Below are 15073 nucleotides of genomic sequence, written 5' to 3' on the forward strand. Positions count from 1 at the left end.
ATTAATTGTCCACAGAAGGGTAGCCATGAGTTTAAGGCTAGCTTTACCTGGTAACTGCATCCACTTGCCAGTCAGAGTTGGCCAACTCTTTGCACAGCACAAGTGGTAGTGAGGGGCTGGGATGTAGCTCAGTAGCCGAGCTTCCTGGCTGCCATGAGGTGAGAAGCTTTCCTCTGCAAGCCCTTTCAGCATGACGTTTCAGCCTCACCACTGTAATGGAGCCATTGACTATGGACTGAGATCTCTGAAACCATGAGTGGAAATAAACCTTTCTTCCCTTTTGCTAGTCTTCACAAGCATTTTGTCACAGCAAGGGAAAACTGATTAATACAGATGACTGTGCTAAAATCAAATAAAAATAGAAAGATGAATCTACAATGAAGGAAATTTTGTATGACAATAAACAAATGATAGGATTGCAATTCCATAAACATGCATAGGCCAGGGCAGTCTCTGATATATCCAAGAAACAAACAAAAGGTTAAGGGTTTATTGGGGAAAGAGGAAAGGTATGTGAAATATTTTTAAAGAAAGCTCATTACCACTTGGTTTTTGAATGCAGGGGGAGCTGAACTCAGGGCCTCATGCTCGCCAGGCACACACTGTGCCACTGAGCTACATCCCCAGCCCCTCACTACTACTTGTGCTGTGCAAAGAGTTGGCCAACTCTGACTGGCAAGTGGATGCAGTTACCAGGTAGAACTAGCCTTAAAAGTCATGGCTACCCTTCTGTGGACAATTGTTAAATAAAATTAATCTTAAATGCTAGGCTCAGCAATGCACACCTGTAATCCCTGCACTCTGGGAGGCTGAGATAGGAGAATTACAAATTTGAGTCCATCCTGGGCAATTTAGCAATTTAGCAGGATATTGTCTCAATATTTAAAAAGTTAAATAGGCTGGGGATGTAGTCCAGTTTGAAAGCACTGGATTCAAACCCCAGTACTGAAAAGAAAAACTTAGTCTTAGAGTTATGGCGGAGAGCATCTTTGAATTGATTTTAGGAGACAGTTCCCTAGGATACTGGCTCCCTGACTGGAGTGTCCCCTCCTCTGCCTCCTTGACCCATTTCAGTGGGCTGTGACAGGAATGACTCCATTTTGCACAATAATTTTCACCAATATGTACAAACAAGGCCCTTCCTGGACCTCACTTGTGACCTGGGTCCTCTGACCACTGACCCCCTTCCAGAATGTGTCTGAGATTTTTCTAGCTTAAAGGTTATTTTGCAGAATCTTTCTTCGAAAACATCTTGATAGTTTTGAATAACATGAAGACAAATTATTTAATTGAGACGTAAAGTTTTTCAAAGGTACTTTCATTAAAATAAGGTTAAGTAGGTATAGTGCTAGCATTGTCTCTTGAAAGATGGCAACTACAGTTGTTAAAACTACAGCAAGACTTCTACAGTCATGGCAGAATATTGACTTTCTATCTCAGAAAAGGAATGGCAATGTGCTGAATCAATTGAGTCCACTGATTTAAGATTCACTATGCTTATGTCTGCAGGCAATTGTAGTTCAATAGTGCAAGTAATTTTCTTCTGTGTGGAATTAAAGAATCTGCAAAACAGACACTAAACCATGACTGACTTGTGGCTTAAAATATAATCCCTATCAGCAGCACTCTGCATTTATTTCATACCTCTGATACTTCTCATGCTCTACTCGGGCAGGGATTGTGAAAGACATTAACACATGTCTCATTCTGCAATCAATAAAGTTAATTTAAATTATCCTCTAACAGGTGAGGAAAAAGATTAGTATTTAGGTTGGGGATTAACTAGGGAAAATAGGTCATTTTGTGATATTCTAAGGGACATAGCACAGTTCAGGGCTTAAGGCTCAAAGAAAATCTATTTTGATAAATGAATGGGTTGAACCCTTCACTGTGAGCAGGTGCATATCCCACTGGTGAGGGAGTCCTTGCCCTTCCTCCTGAGACCTCAGCCTTCTATGGAGGTGCAGACCTCTCTTCCACACCTCCCTCCATCCCATCAACTGGATTTTTCTCCCTCTTTCCTTTGGTTTTGAAACATAGCCCTTGGTCATGTTCACTTTCTGGTTTGACAGATGCTAAAGCCAAGATCAATGCGCCCATTTGTACATTACAACCATTTTGATGGGAAGGATTCAAATAGTACATCAAAATCTCACAGAAGCACTTGGTCGGGAATCTGAAAAATGTCTGTACCAGAACACCATTACCTCCATCCTGGGAAGTTCAACACTGTCATTTTCCTTCCTTTTAAAATCAGCCGCAATAAAAATGTGCATTTTGTTCTACTCGTACTTTTTCTCTGTTCTCTTTAAGTCAGCAGTATTTCCTTTCTTTCTCTTTGTAGTTTTCTCACACCCACACTCACTTTCTTTTGACGGATGATGGATACCTGACATCAGCGCCTACATTTAAACACCTTTATTAAATTTAGTATCTTTCATAAAATCCAGGCATACCTTCAGGACACAGGAGCACAGTGAGTATCAGCTGACCTCAACTCGTGGCCAAACCCCTCTTTCTCTGTTTCCCTTACATTTATCAATTGTTATGATATTCTCTGCTCATCATGAAAACTTTATTTTTCCTTACTAAATTAAATTTATTTTAAACTGCTACATACAACCATAAAAATGATATGTGTTAATAGGGTACCATGTGATAGTCTGATGCGTGTACACTTTGTGTAACATGTAAATCTGATTAAATGCATCCATTTCCTCACACATTTATCATTTTTGTGATATCACATTTATCACACTTTTAGCAAAATCCTTTCTGCTAGCCTTTTGAAATTATTTTGTTATTGCCTTTGGATCAGGCACAGTAATAAGAAGTACAGTTAAAGAAGGCTGATTTTTCACTTAAATACTCATTATTCTATTTTGATAAATTCCAAACATCTGGAAGGGTTGAAATAATTGTACAGTGAATACCCAATGTCCTCTCATGCATATTCATCAATGAGCAGTTTCCCATATGTGGTTTATTTCCAACTGTACATTTACCCTTTCCTTCATCTATCCATCAACCTATCTTAATGTTTTGATACAGTCAGTTGCAGATATCAGGATACTTTGTTGATAAAGGCTTCAGTATTTATTAGTATCATTATTTTTTGGTTGTTTGAGACAGGATCTCACGATGTAGTCCAGGCTGGCCTTGAATTCACAGTGCTCCTCCTGCCTCAGCTTTCCGAGCTGCATGTGTATATTACTAACTAGATTTTTATTTTGACTTACAGTTCTTTTTCTCTCCTTAAATAAAGTGTACACGTAATGACCCTCTCCCCTCTCTCCCCTCTGGCAATCAGTGTTCTAATTTTTTTCCATCATAGATTATATCTATTTTAGAACTTCATACAAGTGGGTAAGATTTATATCATTCAGTGTAATTTTCTTCAGTACTGGGGACTGAACTCAGGACTTTCACATTGAGCTACATCTCCAGGTCTTTTTATTTTGAGACAGCATCTGACTAAGTGATTAAGTTGCCTAGGTTGAGCTCAAACTTGCCATCTGCCTGCCTCAGCCTCCCAGAGGGCTGGTATTACAGACATGCATCACACCCACTGAGCATAATAGGGTTTTTTTTTGAGACTCAGCCATGTCACTGTGTGCACAGTACTTCCTTTTCATGGTTGAGTAGCATTCTGCTACGGGATGAGCCCACAGTTGGTTGGTCCACTCACCTCTTGATGAATACTTGGGTGCTTTCCAGATCTGGGCATGCTGGGCAGAGCTGCTGTGAGCAATGTAGAGCAGTGCTTGTGGACACGTGGGTTGATCGTATTCAGAGTGGACTTGCTTGCTCTTAGAATCTTTGTGTACTTACTATTGGGAGACACTACTAGGGCTGCTTCCCGACGGGATTGTGCTGTTTTACACGACTGATCCACCAGCACCATGGGTGAGTTCTGGGTGCTCCACATTCTTGCCAGCATGGGGTCTGTTAGTCTCTTGAATCTTCACTGTTTTGGGGGCATAAATGGTACCCTGTTGTGGCACCCATTGGCATTTCCCGGTGACTAACAGTGTCTCGTCACATGCTTCTCGACAACCAGCAGGCATTCTTAGAGAAACAGCTACTGAACATCTGTGTCCACTTTTTATTGGGTGGTTTGTGTTTTGTTGAGTTGTAGGAGTTCCTTATGAATCCTCGGTATCTGTTTCTGGTCAGACGTACATTTGTGAACCTATTTCTTCTTTGATTTTATCCAGCTTGACCTTCATTCTCTAACAAGGAAACCTGTGCGGGACAACGTCCACACAGCTCACACTTGTGATGAAAAGCCGTGGATTGTCAGGAATCTGCTGGCTGCCAGGCCTGGGCTCTCTTCCATTTGTCCTGAGCAGTGGTTGCTTCCCTCATTTACTTTAAAATGGTCGTTTCATTAAGGACTCTTTCTGTCTACAAATTAATAATGAATGGAACAAGTCTAAAGAGTCATTGTAAAAAAAAAAAAGCATTTTAATGCCACCTTCTACATAGTTGTCTAGGAAAAGTGATCAGTGCTATTTGTAGTTGATCATAATAATAAAGTTGATTATACTCTGTATTTGTGAGGCCAATATATTTTCCCCAAATATTTTCACATTTTAAATTTTATGATAAGGAAACAAATATTAGTCTTACCTTCATCTCCAAAGAAGAATTAGGGGCTAGGGATGTGGCTCAGTGGTAGCATTCTTGTCTTGTATGCACAAGGCCCTGGGTTCGATCCCTACCCCCACCACACACAAATAAAAAATAGTAAAAATAAAATAAAGAAGAAAGTAGTGCAACTAGTGTCACTGTTACAGAGAGTCACCACACTCTGGATTTAGTTCTTAAAACCAAATTGAAAATCTAGGGGACTCAAGTAGTTTTGCATCTTTCATTGCTGCATTGCTTGTAATTTAAAAGATGGGTAGCAATGAAAACACCCACTGTACAGACGAGTTCAGATAACTCACGTTCCAGCGTACCCCGGACAGGTCTCCTTTGCCCTTTCCTACTGAATGCTTCCTTGAAATTGTTACACAGTTTCCTTCCTGACTTCATAACCAGAGGCTTACAGGTGGGGAGAACTTCCAGGTCAGTTTTGCCCCATCTCCTCATTTTACAGGGAAGATAAACTCAGAGGTAATATCCCCAAATAACAGAACGTACACTTTTGGGAGTGAGAGAGGATTATACATCGATCTTCTATCTGAACAAATATTTGGTTGCAGATTTTTTTTCTCTGTTCTCAAGCCCTGCAGAATTGTGCTTTAAGATGCTTCTTAGGGTTCTTGTTCTCTTTCTGTTTTGTTCGAAACAAGGTCTCACCCTGTTGGCCAGGCTGATCTCGAACTCGTGATCCTCTTGCCTCAGCCTCCTAAGTGCCGGGGTTAACCGTGCCCTCCTTGCTGTCGGGCTCTTTCCCTCTCTGCTTGCTTGGTGCCCAGGGGGAACGACTTTCCTCTACCATGTTATTTCTGCTTTGGACTGAAAAGTCTGAAACCACGAGTCAAAATAAAGCTTTCCTCCTCTGAGTTGAGTATGGCAGGTATTTTTGTCCCAGCAAGAGAAAGGGACCGAATAAGGATGGATGCGCCCTACAATGCCACACTTGCAGCGCCCTGCGAGAGAGGCCGCGGGCCCAGGGGCCGCCCCGGGGGTCACCGGGTCGCTGCGGGGACGTGGCCCGGCCTGGCCTGGCGGGGAGCCGGCGCTCTGCGGCCCGAGGCGCGGGCCGAGGGAGGCTTTCGGTCCCGACCCGCACTCCCGGCTCGCCTGGCGCTGGCGGAGTGGAGCAGGCCATGCTGCCCCCGCCACCGGGGACAGGACTGGAGAGAGATCTGGGCTCAGGGCTCCACCTGGCGCTGGGAAAGGAGCCCGGCTGAGCGGCTGCAGCTCCAGGCTCCGCGCGGCCAGGTGGCCCGGCTTCCCAGCGCACCCGAGCCGGTCCCTGGCCAGCGGTCGGCGGTCGGCGGTCAGCGGTCAGCCGACCCCCGCGCGCACAGCCGCCGGGAAGACCCCGAGCGCGCCGCCGGGAATGCTTTGTGGGAGAGCAGCAGCGCTTGGGCGCGCCTTTGAACAGCTCTCAGTTTCTAAATGGAACAGGCAGAAATGTGAAGCAACAAATTTCCAGGCATTCTGTCTTGGCTTTTTTAAATTTTTTAATTTTATTTTAAAGATTAAAAAAAAAAAAACTAACAAAACAACAACAATGAAGACAAAATCAAAACAACACAAAAACAACAATAAGGGTACATGCCCTCGAAACAAAACGATAGGAATTAACAATGGTTGCTGCATTACATACTGTTATCTTCGAAGAAGTTGCTCAATCCACCAGACGTAAGAATGTAGGATGAATCAAACAATCAAAGACAGTAACAAGTAATAAAAACACTGGAAAGGATGCAGAGCTTCACACTGCGGATAGATTGAGCTGCACTATCTTCAATTTCAGGGCACCGTTTTCTGTCCTATCGACTAATTTTCATCGTACATCTTGTTTCGTTTTCTTTTCCTGCTTTTTTTTTTTTTTTTTTTTTTTTTTTTAACGTATGGGAAAACCATCACTTACATGAAAATAGAGGGCATTGTAACGAAGTTCCATGCACACCTTGCCCGGTTTCAAGAGCGATGGATTCAGGGCCAGTTTTCCCTTCTACCCTATCTTTTTCAAACCAAATATAAACTAACCAATAGAAAAGGCAAAAAGAAAAAAAAAATTCCGTGTACCATTTAAACTCTGTGTTGCATTTAAAAAATAACAACTTCTGAATGTCACCAAATAGCCCAGTTAATATTCAAATTTTCTCCCATTTCTTGAGCAATCAGTTTATTTAAATCAAGACCCAAACAAGACCTAAGTGTTCTTATTCTGTAGATAAATACAGTGGGAGAATCCTTTGGTGGTTGTGGATATGTGCACGGCATAGGCCGAAGGGATGGTTTTAGAAGTGTATACGTACCTCCAGGCTTATGAAGTTGTAGACATCAAACACATACAGCTTTGCGGGTGCCACTTGTCTTCAAAGAGTGGTTAAGAAACCAAGAGCTGACGGTATAGCTCGGTGGGAGAGCATGTGTTTTGCGTATTCAAGGCCCTTGGTTCAATTCCCAGTACCGTGCAAAGCAAAACACAAAAATAATGACTCTACGCAAACGTACCCCCAAAACCAATACACTCGACAATTAAGAAACTTAAAAGTATACAAACAAGGTCTGCTTCATACATTTTTGACATACTTCCTGACTACTTTAAAAATTAAGTTCTCTCCACTGTCTTGTTTTCCTCTGGGAATTTATCTGTTGGTGAAACTGGAACATTTGTTCTATAATGATTTTTTCTTTGTGCATATTTGCAGTCCATAATGTTCACGTTCCCTGTGCGCACTTGGTACGTGAACACAGCACATCTCAATTCTTTTTACGTCCTCTTTCCCTGGCACTCTACATGCTGGTCTTGGCCCCTGTGGATGACCACCGCCTGGTCCATTATTCATTTAGACACATCTTGTCCCTTCCTACAATGAGATCTTCCAAAGCTTCAACATTTTTTATTATTACTTTTCATCTTATACAGACACTCTTCATTTAATGACCAAATTCTCTTCCTGTGACTAGGTAGTTAAATGAATTGTACATAGTATGTACGTTATAAGATTCAGAACAAAGACATGGTCAAAGGAAACTCCAACTTGATGACTTTGCTTTTATTTGCATGACTTACATGCAGTACTGTAATATGTAATAGAACATCAAAGTACTGCTGTACAATCAGCAAAAATTACAGCACTGTATAAACAAGGTCTGTTGTACAAAGAAAGACACTGAGGCTCTCTCTACAAGATGTAAAGAACTGTACAAAAACAAGTGACCGGGCACGAAGTCAGAGCATTGGGTTGTAAGTGCAAACAGCTGTTAACTGGGTAGGTGATTGAACAAGGAATATCTGCATTAGTAAACATATTAAAGATGCTTATATTTTTCTCCAGTTGTAATAATGGTAATGATCATTTGCTTGGCAAGGTGCTCATCTTAGACATGGGAAAATGATAATTACTACTTTTAGGGTTGTTATAAAAATTAAAGAAGTTAAATACATGGAAACTACATAAACCAGTGATTGCCATATTACAGCAAGAATGAAATAAAAATTAACTACTGTTATTATTGATATTGCTGTGTTGCAACATCACAGTGTCAGTTTTATCCTATCATGCGACAATTTTATCTTAATATTTCTTTGACTTTTTTCTAGTGTTTATGGAGATTAATAAAAACAATTTAATTGATATATTTTCATATAATTTCACAATCTCTGGTCATAGCCCTAATTGGCTTATATGCAACATAAATTTAATTTTTATTGTCACTTGTGAATATTAATTAAATATTCGTTATCATTTTAAAAGGCTAAGAATCATTTTCTACAAAAGCAAGTAAGGGAAGAAGATAATTTACACTGCTTAAGTGCTCTCTCTATACTATACATGTTTTCATTTATGAACAACAAAATATATATTTTATGTGATAAACCTTTCAAATGCCCTTCAGTACACTTTAACGGAATGTTGGAGTGCTGTGGCCTCACGGCGTCGCTGACAGGTGAGGACAACGACTGGCCTGATGAAGTGACTCGTCCAGCTTCCCGCGACCACCCAACAGCAGAGACATGACCGGTAACAGGTGTCCAGTCAGAAGCGGCTCTCGTGCCCACTGTCTTTCCACTATGCTTCGCAATGAAATGTCCTGTCATTACCCTCGTACCGCCACCCTAGGAGCAGACAGTGTCACTGTGCAGAGTCAAAATTGAGCAACGTGAGCTGCGTGCCTGAAGCTGCGCAAACGTCGGCAGAAGCAGCATCCTGGAACCTCGGAGCCCGCTCTGAGTGATGGCGCTTGATTGGTGACAGGGAGTAAACGTATGTATGAATGTACATTAATGCCTTGGTATAAAGAAACTGCCAGAGTTTCCCACGGCCACAGTGTGCCTAGCAGTACTTGTCTAGTCACACAGAGTCAGCTATGAAGGGAGGCTTGTATGGCAGACTGCATTTTATTTTTGACTCTTTTTTTACTTTGAATTGCGGAGAATTTGAAATAAACACACAAGGAGACAGAATGGTACAATGCGTCCCTAGAAATCCACAGCTTGGGTATCTGTCAACCTAAGACCAGTCCTACCCAGGCCCTCCCTTTAGCCTTCCCTTTTCGTACTGAAGCAAATTACAGACAAAACACTTACCAATAAGTGACAATAAAATTAAGTCCATGTCACATGTAAGCCAAGCAGGGTTATGATCAGAGATTGTGAAATTATGAAAATATATTAAATTGTTTTTATTAATTTCCACAAACACTGGAAAAAAGTCATAGAAACAGTTAAATCATTAAATCATTTTATCTTCACATATTTGGAGCATAGTTCTATAAAAGATAAAAACAAAAAGCACAGCCATAAGGCCAATTATCATACCTAAAATTATAATTTAAATCTTTAAATATTATCAAATAAGCTGTCAATGTTCAATTTTCCTTTTTTTATTTAAAAAAAAAATCAGGCTCCAGTCCCACACATAGTGATTATTTCATTTTAATCTCTCTGTTGCTTCCTGCTCTCTTTCTCCTTGTAACTTACTTGTTGAAGAAAGCAGATTTTTGAACATTAGCTTTCCCTCAGGTCTGGACTTGGCTGCTTTTATGTTGTTGGAAGGAGGCCTTAAACACTAAAGAAAGCGTTCGTGAATATTGTGAGGTTTCCCTGAATTTTTAGGGACTATTTTGGACACCAATGAGAACAGCTGAAGTCCAGGGAGAGAGGCCGTTTGGGTGGATTCCAGAGGCGAGGGCTTGCTCTGTGACACTGAGCAGGTCAAGGGGCATGTGGTGTTCCAATCCTGCCCTATTTACTAATCTGTTAGTCTCTTGCTACATTCACCCAGAACATCCGTTATTTCCCTTCACAGCCACTGTCACAGTTTTGTAATGGTAGTGGACTTCGACACTGACGGCAGTTGTGAATGCAACTTTGTGTATTAATTTTTTTGGTGGTGTTGAAAGGGGTGGAACCCAGGGTCTCTCACTCACAAGTGCTCTCCCACTGAGCCACTCGCAGCCCCTGTGCAACTGAGGTTTGCGTAGCAGCACAAGCTGTGGGTTGCTTTTCACAATTTGCGCCCCTCACCTCCAGATGGGAGCTTTGCTCTGAAACTCAGCAGTGCGTCAGACGCAGCTCTTTCCTCCTGGGGACAACTACGTCCTGGGCCAGGGCTATCCCAAGTGTGCCTTTCTTTCTGTGGTTCTCGCCCTTAATTGAACTGAGGCTTCTTCTCTACACGGTGGTCCGTCCTCCAGACAGGAAGAGGAGACCCAGAGGAGGTAGGAGTAGGATACAGTTGTTGGTAGGTGCTGAAAAGTCCCTGGTCCACCCTGTTTCCTGCTGGGACAAAATAAAGAGAGGTAATTTTAATACCCAGACTTACTTGGCAAAAGCTCAGGTGTGGAATAGCACCCAGTCCAAAGGTCACCTGAGCTGGAAAGACCCAGGTCATCCTGCCCAGAAGGCATTATCGGGTCCTGCACATTCCAGGATGGTGTAGGGGACATGGCCGAATGGTACCAAGCCCCTGAGGGGGTTGAGAGTGGCAGCAAAATGCCAAGATGACCATGGCCCCAGGAGAGGACAGAGTGTGTGCACCTCAAGGCTGGAAGCAATGGCAGTGACCATGGAAAGCAGCGATGGATATTAACTCGCACTTGTAATAACCGCACCTCAGTAACTGCATGCGTGTGACCCAGAGGGGACCAGGCGAAGGCTGCTCTCCTCCCTGCTGCAGGATAGTTAAGGCTTCCTGGGGCAACTGGGTCATCCTCAGGAAAAGGGAACAGATGAAGAGAAGAACTGTGAAGCTGAATGAACACTCATTCACTTGATGCTGCAGGACCCTGAGCTGTTTTCCAGCGGCAAGACTGAGGTAGCTTCCTCCCGGCAGCAGCAAGCAGACTGAAGCTGAGTTCCATGAGGAAAGGTAGAGGCGCATTCTAGTCCATCTGGGTGATAGCTGTGTACTTTGCTCCTCCTTTGCTAGGGGAATATACCCTTCTATGGGTGAGTTCCTTCTCATGGTTGAAAGTCAATTCTGCCTTAGGTGGCTCTGAAGATACATCTGCTTTGGGTGTTTTAAAGGCAGGAATGTAAGAAACTGATGACAGTGTTTATCAGATTAATAAGGGGAGTCATAGCTACCAATGCTAAACTATATTATGTGGGTCATCCCAAATACCTAGCAGTGACTGCACCACACCAGCACAGTCTTGGCCTCTTTCTTAACCCCAGCACTTTGTCGGTGATGCCCAGGATTGAACCCAGGGCTTTGTGCATCCGAAGCCCATGTTCTACCGCTGAGCTCTGCACTCAGCCCTATTCCAGTGCATGTAATGGCTTCCTGGTGCCTGGGATGCAATCTGCTTTCATTCTGGGCCCTTGTTCTGGGTGCTTCTCTGCAGCCATGCCCTCCCATCCACCCCAGCTCATCTCCCAGTTCACCACCTGGCGCATGCGTGCTCACGCACTGGGGTGGGGTGGGGTGGGGTGGGGTGGGGGAATGAGGTTGGGGTGGGGGATGGGCATGTTCTGAAGGCTGAGCCCTCCTGTTCTAGAGGTTCCGGCCGGAAGGGATGGTTCACATTTCCGGTACAGTCATCTTCTTTCGAGAAAGCAAGCAGAAAAAGAAATTGTATAAAATACATCCAAAGGTGATTTAATGTCTATTATCTTTAAAGTCATGAATCTGTATTCTACCTCATGGATAAAAGTACTTGAAGTAAATACACCTTACATAGGCATTTATTGTAAATAAAATAATGAACTATTAAAAAGAAACTATGAACCTGGAAGTTGACTTAGAAGCCAGAGTGCAGTAGTATTATCCGAACTCACCAGTAAGAATGGCCTGCGCTACTCGTCGGTTACACAGATTTCCTCAGCTTCTCTCTGGAGATTTGACTCCCTTCATCAGTGACCCTGAAGGGCTGGTATTGCTTGTTTACCCGTAGGCATTCATCTGACCTGATGAGTTTGAGACAAACCACCAACACACATGGTGAGGATGGACAGAGGAGGGCTAGGGACATAAATTGGAAGTTTCTGGGTAGAAAGGAGCTCCGTGAGTGCTGGTTTGCTCTCTCATGAACAGATTCATTCTCAGTAACTTGGATGGAATTGGTTCAAGGAACCTCGCAGATCTCAAAATCTGAGGATGCTCAAGTCTTGCATAAAATGGGGTAGAATTTGCACACATTCTCCCATGTATTTAAATTACCTTTGGGTTACTTGAAATATTGAATGCAATGTAAATGTTATATAGGTAGTTGTTCTATTGTGTTAGTGAACAAGGAGAAGAAAATGTTCATATGTGATTTTTTAGTGTAGATGAAATTTGAAAAAAATATTTTACATTTATAGTTGGTTGAACTCCCTGATGTTGAACCTACATATCTGCGTAAATGCTGGTAATACAAAATAGAAGCCATGGGCTTGCATGGGGGCACATGCATGTAATCCCATACTCAGGAGGCTGAGGCAGGAGGATAGTAAGTCTGAGCCCAGCCTGGGCAACTTAGTGAGAGTCTTTTTAAAAAAAAAAGGGTGGAGGCTGGGACATCTCAGCGGTAGAGTCCTTACCTAGCATGTGTAAGGCCATAGGTTCAATCTCCAGTACTACAATAAATAAATAAAGCCATTGCATTATGAAAACTGGTAAGATGGATTGACAGGCCAATATTGAAGTCAAAAGATTCTGAACTAAAGTAACAACACCAAATATCTCCCAACTTCCTGAGGCTATGTAAAATAGTAGCAACTACAGTCGTACTGAGGATTTCCTTACTGTCCTGTATTATTTCCATGTAATGGAAAGAATTAAATATACCTCCCAAGGTGTTTGAGTGGTCTATTTTATTTGGTCAGAACAGTAACTCTCTACATACCTACGGGTCTGTGTGTGCAGTCTCCATATGTGGCTACATATGTAGCATGTTACTTTCTTAACCATAAAACACTACAAGGAACACTGTGGAGATAAGGCCCTTCCTTCATTCTTGTTTTTTACATTTTAAGGCAAATACCTTTTAGAACAGCAGCTTACTCATCCTGTGATCTCTGCTTCTCTTGAGAATTGGTTTTCATTTCAATTCTTGAATTACATACTTCAAAAATGTCCTCTACCTAGTGAAGATTGGTGCTCACAGAACAGGAAAACCCCAAACCTTCACACCTCTGAGCTTAGTCGGGGTGTACAAGGTGTGAGTACAGTATATGGGGAATATTTAAGTAAAAATGCATTACAGAAAAGGACACACTGCCACTAATCCTCCTCAAAATCCTCCCCCTTGCTTCAGCACGCTTATCCCCTTGTTCTTGGCACTTTCTGAAGCTCTTCTGAGGTCCTCTTTCATGAGTGTCTTTACAAGGTGTGATCACACTACAGTGAATACTACTGCCGAGCACCATCCAATGAAAAAGCAGTCTCATGAAACATGACCGTATGTCCTCGTCCACTCTATTCACTGGAGCAGGCAGTGTGGGACTTTTGCCTCTTTCCCAAGTCAGAAGGACCCCACAAGAGAAGTGTTTTGAGTGGATTCAGGACATCAAGGTAGCCAGGACAGCCCAACTAAAGACACTCTCAAAAGAAGACCCTGGAGCTGGTGCAGAAAGTGGCAGGAATGATGGGATGAGTGTATTCAAGGTGAGGGGGAGGATTTTGAAGGAATTCATGGCAATGTGTCTTTCACGGTAATAAAGTTTAAACAAATTCAAACATTCACTGCAGTTTCCAGTTACTCCTCATATCCCCTGAAGTCTCAGGACCACTGCAATGGAGGGGCTGGGAAACTCCATGTTCAAGCTGGACCTGAGGGGTAGGAATAACGGGATGAGCCAGGGCAGGACTTCTGCTGCCTGGACCTACAAGCTGGAATGTGGAGGGGCCTCTGGGAGCTGGAGTCGGACATCTCCAGGCTTTCTGCTTTACGACCCTGTCATAGGCCGCTGCTGTATGAGCTTGTTGTACTGAAAACTACTGTCTTTAAGAAAAATTCCCGGTTGCTTGGTGCTTCCCAGATGCTGAGCACTTTTAGAGGTTTGCACCGTGTAATACATCTGTTAGTTTAGTAAATGTTGCTTCTTTGCCTGCTTTATGTCAACAGGTGTGACACTGGTGGATCAGATGCTGATTGTTGGAATTTGGCATTGAAGGGCCTTGACCACATCATCCAGGAAAACTCAGTTTGGTTTCCATAGCCTTGGACTGCTGCGGCTCGTACTGACCAGCCGCTTCATCTTGCTTGTCTAGCTATCTGTAAGGACGTGCGTTTCTCACATCACAAAGAATAAAAAAACATTGCTTTCAGAGGTTTCTTCCTATTTTCATCAAAGGAAAATCGTCTTAGAATTATTTGGAGCCTTTTGCTTGATTTCCTTGTTGGTTAAGTCAGCGCATTTCTTTGTCCCTGTCCATCTACTGTGGAGGGATAATTACACCTGTGCCTTGTTTACCTCAGAGGGATGTTACAGAAATTTGTTTTAAAGTAGCCAAAGCTTTCTGAGCATGAAGCATAACTGCAAGAAAACACCTGATCAATTTCAACTGTCAGTAGATCGATATACATGCATTACTCTATTCACTTTCACTAAATGCAAGTTGACTATTTTTGCTATGTGCGTGTTGGAGAGGACGAGTTGGGAAAATCAGCCACACATGTAGGTTTTAAATAATTCACTTTTTTTTAAAAAACTCACTTGCGTTCAGGCTTCAAGCTAAAGATGGAAATTTAAAAAGTAATGTGCAGCAAGCAGCCATCCTAAACTCTACTGTACAGATTCTAACATTTTTCTAACTCAGGATCAAAGGTGATTACCTGAGTCTAAAAGAGTTCTTTCGTTCAGCTTAGCTGTTTGTTTCTGCTAAAAGAGTTTCTGTATAAATCTTGGTAAATTACTGAAAGGTTTTTTTTTTAACTGTGTTTTCCAAAAGGTTTGAAAGAAAACCAGGAATCAATTTACATAACCCCAATAGTGTAACCCTTGTCGATT

General features: G+C 42.5%; 1 long non-coding RNA gene across 1 annotated transcript; it reads left to right on the forward strand.

Annotated features, from left to right (window-relative positions):
- Positions 1-9944: 9944 nt before the first annotated feature.
- LOC102012289 lies at positions 9945-14390 on the forward strand. Its single transcript, XR_259826.2, has 2 exons — positions 9945-11006; positions 14188-14390. It is a non-coding gene; the product is annotated as an uncharacterized LOC102012289 (long non-coding RNA).
- The last annotated feature ends 683 nt before the right edge of the window (positions 14391-15073 follow it).

This window comes from Chinchilla lanigera, unplaced genomic scaffold (assembly GCF_000276665.1).
Source record: "Chinchilla lanigera isolate Chin_1 unplaced genomic scaffold, ChiLan1.0 scaffold00009, whole genome shotgun sequence".
Classification (NCBI taxonomy): domain Eukaryota; kingdom Metazoa; phylum Chordata; class Mammalia; order Rodentia; family Chinchillidae; genus Chinchilla; species Chinchilla lanigera.